Source organism: Bombina bombina, chromosome 1, assembly GCF_027579735.1.
Source record: "Bombina bombina isolate aBomBom1 chromosome 1, aBomBom1.pri, whole genome shotgun sequence".
Classification (NCBI taxonomy): Eukaryota; Metazoa; Chordata; class Amphibia; order Anura; family Bombinatoridae; genus Bombina; species Bombina bombina.
This window is the reverse complement of record NC_069499.1, coordinates 882784846-882793785: the sequence shown is the minus strand read 5'-3', so window position 1 is coordinate 882793785 and position 8940 is coordinate 882784846. Positions and strand designations below refer to the sequence as shown.

The 8940-nt window shown below is 39.3% G+C and overlaps 1 long non-coding RNA gene across 1 annotated transcript; it reads right to left on the bottom strand.

Annotated features, from left to right (window-relative positions):
- Positions 1-386: 386 nt before the first annotated feature.
- Positions 387-8686, bottom strand: LOC128640384 (uncharacterized). The gene is made up of 2 exons (XR_008399339.1): positions 8181-8686; positions 387-532 (listed from the first exon to the last, which is right to left on the bottom strand). It is a non-coding gene; the product is annotated as an uncharacterized LOC128640384 (long non-coding RNA).
- Positions 8687-8940: the final 254 nt, after the last annotated feature.

The window sequence follows — 8940 nt, the reverse complement described above, 5'->3', positions numbered from 1 at the left end:
GACACCCCTGTTCTAGAATGTTACATTTAAGAAGATGTTTCAATGAAGCATTTGGTTGTCCATCTATGTGAATCAGCAGAAATGCAAACAGTTGATGTGAAAAATAACCTTCTGTAAATATTAATATAAATATGACAAGTTTTTTTGCTTTTAAGCCACCATATTTATTTGAAATAATAATAAATGTAGACAAATACAATATTATTAAGTCATTACTACCCATACATTATCTAGCAAGAAAAGAAAATGGAATAAACTGTACATTCTGTCCAAATCATAAAAAATGTTATACTGTTTGGCAACCATTAAACATAGCCGTATCTGTTTCCTCTAATAAAATCCACATCAACATGATTAAAAACTCAATAAATACCCAGAAACTAAAATTTGGTTAAAAGAACTGTGAATTTATTCAGAAAATACAATGTGACCAGTGCCAAGGGGCTCCAGACATATAAATTACATCTTTGCAAGCAGTGGAGCTGGTGTGAGCCTTCTACTTGATGATCTTTGTCTTTAGTTAACACAGCACCTGTAAATATACATATGAGATAGGACAAATTAGATGACAACAGTGGACAAATAGAAAAGATAAAAAAAAACAGGCTTTCTATATAGGAACTTTAAATAACATGAACGTTTATTTTTGCTTCCTTTACCCATAAGTAACAACCACATTTAAAAAATGCAATATTGTTTTAATAAAAAATGTGATAAAATAATAAAAAAATCCTTATAAAGGGGAGATACTTCTCTAAGAGAAACACATTCGTCTAGATTACGAGTTTTGCGTTATGAGCGGCTCGCTGCTAACTTGCAAGTTATTTCCACCGCTCACTTCCCTACAGCGCTGCTATTACAGGTTTGCAAAAACCTGGCGTTAGCAGGCAATATGGCAGCGTTGAGCTCCATACCCCACTCAAATACCAGCGCTGCTTTAAGCTGGTTTTATGTGCTTGTGCACGATTTCCCCATAGACATCAATGGGGAGAGCCGGCTAAAAAAAAAAGCCTAACACCTGCAATAAAGGAGTGTAAAGCTCCGTAACGCAGCCCCATTGATTCCTATGGGGAAACAAAAGTTATGTTTACACCTAACACCCTAACATAAACCATTTAAATTATGATCTTGAACAGCCAATAGGATTTTAGCAGCCCTAATTCCTATTGGCAGATTGATGTCTGCAGCCTCAGAGGTGGCAGACCAGTTAAGGAGCAGCGGTCTTAATTCTTGATTCCGGCGAACCTGAAGGCTTGCGCGTAAATGGCAGCATATAGCTGCATTTGGGGTTTAGTACATCTACCCCTAATTCTAATATAGCGTCACTGGCATTAACAAATATGCAATAGGAGAAGAATACTGGAAAATTACATGATTGCATATTTTTGTGCAACAGACTAAATATTTTGAATATAAGCACTCATTTAAATTATGATCTTGAAAAGGTACTGAGCAATTAAATTTTTTTGTGAAATTATGTTTATGATAAATTGACTTTTATAATATTAAACAAGTAAGCTATAATGAGTCGCGTATTAGAGGCTGGGCCCACGCCACTGCCAGTGGACTGTCTGTGTCATTATAATAAAAAGCTGTCTAAGCTTAACTGACCACTCTAAACTAAATCTGACTCCTCTCCGTCACTGTGACTCACTGCACTGTCTCCTCCTCTAGTGTGTGACTGACTACGAACCACGGCAGCAGAACTATGGGGGGGGGGGGAATATATGGAATAATTTGATGCTATTATACTAAAATAGAATTCCAACACTGAAGTACCATGCCTCAAATCAAGACTGCACAGAATGAGACTCCCTGGCTTTATATATTAAACTCAATTACATTATCTGGAACACACCTGAGCACGGTGGTGTGCTTTAACCAAAGGGATTTGGTCAGTCTCCCTTAAATGTAAGAAATACAAGGGGGTTTGGTTAAGCACACCTAACAAAAACATTTTATATATTAGCACACATATTGTGGGGTGTTTTTATTAGGTTTGCTTAACCAAACCCCCTTGTTGTATTTTTTACATTTAAGGGAGACTGACCAAATCCCTTTGGTTAAGCACACCACCCTGCTCAGGTGTGTTCCAGATAATGTAATTGAGTTATATGTATAAAGCCAGGGAGTCTCATTCTGTACAGTCTTGATTTGAGGCATGGTACTGCAGTGTTGGAATTCTGTTTTGGTATATTAGAATCAAATGATTCCATATATCCCCCCTACCCCCATAGTTCTGCTGCCGTGGTTCGTAGTCAGTCAGACACTAGAGGAGGAATTTTGTTTTGTATATTAGAATCGAATGATTAAGCCCAGTAAGGCTAAACTTTATAGTGTTAGGACCAGTTTATTTTGGGACACCTTGTAAGTGATGACTGGCTGAGCAGAATATGGCCATATTGTGTGACTAAGATCCCAACTTTATTTAAAAATGGAATAAATATTAAGCAGGCAATTTTTTGCAGCATTTAAAAATATGTGAAATAATATGTGGTTTATGTATTTGGATGTGTGCCAATACCTGTTTTTGTCTTAAGTTTATTTACTGTTTCACAGCATGTCTCATATGGAGTAAGAGCCTGCTCTAATGAATTCATGCTTATGTTTAGATGTACAAATTGCAGCTCCTATGCAATTTTGTTCTTCATGTGTCAAGAAAACCTTGCAAAATAATCATCCTAATGTCTCTCAGGATGATTCTATTAAAATAATACCCCAGCTTTCTCCTGCTACTTCCCAAGCCTTAATGGCGTCACATGCAGTGACCTGCGGTTCCTCTATAACTGTAACGCTCGTGGGATACTCCTCTATTAGACCAAACTCGAACAGTAGTCTTGTTATCCTGGTGTCGAGTCGGAATGATAGGGAATATCCCAGAGCAGAGAAAGTTAATGAGATGAGGAAGGCGGCACAGTCCCCAGCGGCAACAGCAGAGCAGTCCAAGGATGAACCACTAGAATGGTCAGGCAGGCAGGGTCTGGCAACAATAAAGCAATCCAAGGGCACACCACTAGAATGGTCAGGCAGTCAAGGTTTGGCAATGGTAAAGCAGTCCAAGGGCACACCACTAGAATGGTCAGGCAGGCAGGGTTTGGCAACAGTAGAACAGTCCAGCAGATTAAGGGTTAAGGCAGGTAGAGTAGTCAGACAGGCAGGTTCAGTAACGATATTAGGCACAAGAACGATCTGTCACACCCAGGAGCACACAAAGTAACACCTATACTTGGGCAGTGACAGATCGTTCTTCTAAAATTTAAATAGGCGCAGATTTGCGCCACTGAGGTCTGCCCGGCATCTGGAGCGTGTGGCGATGACATCAGCGCTGCACGTATCCAGAGCTGACACTGCCCCTGACAACGAGTAGGGAAGGAGACGCTGTGCCCCTAGCAACGGCTAGAGCGGCGCTGTGTGACATTAACTCCTAGGGGAGTTTATTTTTAAAAAAAAATTGCTTCCCAGGTATCTTCAGCTGCCATTCCCAGATTACAGGGAAAACGCAAGAGGAAATTCAGAAAGTAAGGTGCCTGTCCTCAGTTCTGCTTCCCAAGTTGCCCTTTCTCATAAGTCTGATGAGGAAGATACATCGGGACTTTCTGAGGGGGAAATCTCAGATTCGGACAGTATAATTCCTTCTTCTGAAACTGAGGTGGCATCCTTCAGATTTAAGCTTGAACACCTTTGAGTATTGTTAAAGGAGGTTTTTGCTACTTTAGATGACTCTTATACCCCTATTGTTGTCACTCCTAAGAAATCTAGTAAACTTAATTTTTTTTTTTTGTTTATTTGATGAACCTTCCACTTCGGAGGTTTTTCCTGTGCCGGACCATGCTAGGGAGATTATCTCACAGGAATGGGAGAAACCATGGGTGTCTTTTTTCCCCATCTCCCATTTTTAAGAAAATGTTTCCTGTCGAGTACTCCATTAAACACCCTTGGTATACTGTACCAAAATTTGAAGGGGCCATTTCCACTGTGGCTGAGAACCACTATTCCTATTGAGGATAGCTGCTCTTTTAAGTATCTGATGGACAAGAAGCTGGAGGCTTATTTGAAAAAGATTTATGTTCATCAAGGTCTCCAATGGCAACCTGTGGTGTGTATTGCCACTGTGACTTGTGCGGCATCTTATTGGTTTAATGCCTTGTCTGATTCTCTTTAAGTAGAGACTTACTTGGATGAAATTCAAGATAGGATTAAAGCTCTTAAGTTGGCCAATTCCTTTATTGCAGATGTCATTTTACAGGTTGTTAGTCTAGGAGCTAAAACTTCTAGTTTTGTTTCCTAGCACGCAGTGCTTTATGGTTGAAATCCTGGTCTGCAGACATTTCCTCTAAAGTCAAGCTTCTGGCGATTCCTTACATGGGTAAAATCTTGTTTGGACCCAGTTTGACAGAAATAATATCTGATATTACGCATAGAAAAGGGTCTTCTCTACCTCAAGATAAGAAGAATAGGTCTAAAGGACGTCAGAGTAATTTTCGTTCCTTTTGTAAATTCAGAGGAAAGCCCCTTCTTCTTCTTCCAAGCAGTCATGGAAACCTAATCAGTCTTGGAACAAGGGGAAACAATCAAAGAAACCCACAGCTGATTCCAAATCAACATGAAGGGTTTGCCCCAATCTGGGATCGGCTCATGTGGGGGGCAGACTTTCTCAGTTCAGGCATGAGATGCCCCAGATCTCTCCTGGACTGTGGACATATTATCGCAGGGTTACAAATTAGAATTCAAGAATTTTCCTCCCAGAGGCAGAAGAAAGGATGCACCGCTTGGATGAAGACTTCTGCCACTTCATTGAGGATGGATGTCAGGTCTTCAACAACTGTAAGTGGATCTTCGGGGGTTAGTATTAGGTTTTTTTAAGGGTTTATTGGGTGGGTTTTATTTTTAGCTTACAGCTTGGGCTGAAAAAGAGCTAAATGCCCTTTTAAGGGCAATGCCCATTCAAATGCCCTTTTCAGGGCAATGGGGAGCTTAGGTTTTTTAGATTAGGTTTTTATTTGGCGGGTTTGGTTGTGTGGGTGGTGGGATTTACTGTTGGGGGGTTGTTTGTATTTTATTTTACGGGTAAAAGAGCTGATTTCTTTGGGGCAATGCCCCGCAAAAGGCCCTTTTAAGGGCTATTGGTAGTTTAGTGTAGGCTAGGGTTTTTTTTTATTTTGGGGGGGCTTTTTTATTTTGATAGGGCTATTAGATTAGGTGTAATTAGTTTAAATATTTGATCATTTCTTTTTTTATTTTGTGTAATTTAGCGTTTTGTTTTTTTTGTAATTTAGTTAATTGTATTTAATTTATGTAATTTATTTAATGTAGTGTAAGGTTAGGTGTTAGTGTAACTCAGATAAGGTTTTATTTTACAGCTAAATTTGTATTTATTTTACCTAGGTAGCTAGTAAATAGTTAATAACTATTTACTAACTAGTCTACCTAGTTAAAATAAATACAAACTTACCTGTGAAATAAAAATAAAACCTAAGATAGCTACAATGTAACTATTAGTTATATTGTAGCTAGCTTAGGATTTATTTTATAGGTAGTAAGTATTTAGTTTTAAATAGAAATTATTTAGGTAACAGTAAGTTTTATTTAGATTTATTTTAATTATATTAAAGTTAGGGGTGTTAGAGTTAGACTTAGGGTTAGCTTTAGGGGTTAATAACTTTAGTATAGTGGCGGCGATGTTGGGGGCTGCAGATTAGGGGTTAATAAATGTAATGTAGGTGTCGGCAATGTCGGGGGGGAGAAGATTAGGGGTGTTTAGACTCTGGGTTTATGTTAGGGTGTTAGGTGTAAACATAACTTTTTATTTCCCCATAGGAATCAAAGGGGCTGTGTTACGGAGCTTTACACTCCTTTATTGCAGGTGTTAGACTTTTTTTCAGCCGGCTCTCCACATTGATGTCTATGGGGAAATCGTGCACGAGCACGTAAAACCAGCTCACAGCAACGCTGGTATTGGAGTGTGGTATGGAGCTCAATTTGGATCAACGCTCACTTATTGCCTGCTAACGCTGGCTTTTTGTAAACCTGTAATAGCAGCACTATAGGGAGGTGAGCAGTGACAATAACTTGCAAGTTAGCACCGCACCGCTCATAACGCAAAACTTGTAATCTAGCCGTATATTAATTAGTTCATGTCAGTATCCTTCACAGTGGAGCTTGTTCTGTACTATGAGACATGAATGCTTACAAAATAGATGCTGTGCTATTAATTATAATGGAGAGTTACTCGTAACTCACAGATGTTCTTAGGGCAGGATACAAATATTTCTGAATTGTGCAAGTTTAAATTTGTGGCATTGCAGTATGTTTTTGGGGGATTTATTTGCACAATATTATTATTAAACAAAATGGTTTTATTAAATGTGGGCCATTATTTCATTTCTTTTTTATTTATTGTATAATTTGTTGTATGGCATCACATAATAATCTTTTATTTAACTGACGTATATTATAAAGTGCAAATACGAGGTCAGAATGTAAAAAAAAACTAATAACATTTTATGGTTGCTGCTAAATGAGATATGTGTGCTGATCTTTTATTTAAATATGTTATCAAATAAAATTATATTTTTTTATCTCCCCCATCTCCTATATTGCCTAATATCCATAATCTGACCAGTCTTTTTGTGTTTGATTTACGGATCACTAATTATGGCATTTTGTCTGAGAAGCGATGATGTTCTAAATTAGTGCTAAGCCTTTTGGCAATAACTCTTTCATCTTAAATTTAAAGGAACTGAGTAATATTACAGAGGAATTGTTGGCATGTCAATAAAACACATTTTCTGCACAAGTACATTTCTTGCATTAATGAATGAATGAGTTTCAGAATGAAAATATTAATATTCCTTCTAAGAATTATATATATATATATATATATATATATATATATATATATATATATATATACATATATATAAATATAATATATATATATATATATATATATATATATATTAGAGACTATGGGGGCTATTTATCAAGCCGTCAACCGCAAATACGCTGGAATTCCGCAGCATAATTGTTGCATGCTTGATTCAACCTAGTTATCAAAGCCTACAGACCGGCAAAAGTTGAAATCTGTGACATAATATATGATCCGCCGGTCTCAATCCGACACATATCGATGCTTACGTCATTACAGATGTTCCGAATACATATTCAGCTCTATTTGACACTTTTTCAAAGTTATCAAATAGCTAACAGGTACGCTCGCAGCTATTCCGGCTCAGCGTACCTGGTTTTCAATCCACCACCCTGGAGGCCGCGGATACCATAGGAATCAATGGGAGTCTGAAAGCAGCGAAAGCTTATGTTCGATGCTGCCAGATATCCCATTGATTTCTATGGTTTAAAACAAGTAACGTTAACACCTAACACCCTAACATAAGCCCAGAGTCTAAACACCCCTAATCTGATGCCCCGACATTGCCGCAACCTAAATACAATTTATTAACCCCTATCCCGCCACTCCCGGACCCCGCCGCCACCAAATAAAGTTATTAACCCTTATCCCGCCTCTCTCGGACCCCACTGCCACTAAATAAAGTTATTAACCCCTATCCCACCGTTCCCGAACCCCGCCGCAACTTAAATAAATGTATTAACCCATATTCCACCGCTCCTTGACCCTGCCGCCAATAAATAAACGTATTAACTCCTAAACCTCTGGCCTACCACATCACTACCACTAACTAAACCTATTAAACCCTATACCGCAAGCCCCCCACATCATCATAAACTAAATTAAGCTATTAACCCCTAAACCTAACAAGCCGCTAACTTTAAATTAAAATTACAACATCCCTATCTTAAAATAAATTTAAACTTACCTGTAGAATTAAAATAAACTATTTTTAAACTATTAATTAACCTACGCTAACTATTATACTACACTTAAAATTAAACTACCAATTAAAATTACTGGTAGCAGTGATTATGGCGCAGGCCGAAACGCGTATACTGTTTCTTTACCCATGTACCTGATTCTATATCTTCTATTCATGGAGCATATATTTTAAAATATGGAAATAAAGATTGAACTTTTTATTTAAGGCTGCTTCTACATATTCGTTTTTGGATCATTTATGCTTTAGCCTGATTTGTAGCAGCCTTCCCTCAGTGAAAGTGGCGCTGTACCCCTATTGGAGAGTTCTGTGTGTAGTTGATTTCTCTACCTGCCAGTGGTGTTATGCTGAAGAGTGGATAAGCGAGCAAAGGAAAACAGGAGTCACAGAGGTTCCACATGATTGGATCACCCCAAATAGGTTTAACGGAGGTGTTGGCGTTTCAGGCAGGAGACAGCGGGCAACGAAAAGTGGTGAAACAGTAATAGAGAGTGTGGGAAGCCACTCGGCCCCCCCCCCCCAAGTCGCCCTGCATCTCCATACAGAGTGGTTCTAGACAGTAGCTCTGCCAGCTAACTGGTCATCCGGGACACATCGTCAGAAACCCGAGGAAGAGGGCAGGGCCGGCGTTTGTGTAAGGCTGTCTAGGCAGCCGGCCTCGCTGCCAGCATTTGGCAAAGCTGCTTGATTAGTGAAAAATGTATGTGCACACAGCGCATGGCACACTGTTCATTGACTATCACTCAGGACACTGTCCAGACATTTCACACTTCACTTGCAGAAGTTTCAGGCAGCATTATGCATGGGTAGGGGTCTGGAGGGAGTGTGTGGGCACTGGGCAGTTCAGAGCTTGCTTGCACATTTGCACAGCACTCAGTGTAACGGCCGCCTATCCGGAGTTTGACTGTGCGTCACATTCACAGAGTCTGTCACTGTCAGTCAGTGAGTGACGTGAGAGGCTGGAGGCGAAGTCGGCGGATAGCGGTGAAACTGTGGAAGGGAAACAAACATGAGGATGCTGGTACCTTGTGCCTGTTGTCACACTATGCAATTTTGAAATTGAGGCTGAGCCATGGACCTGAGAGGAGCC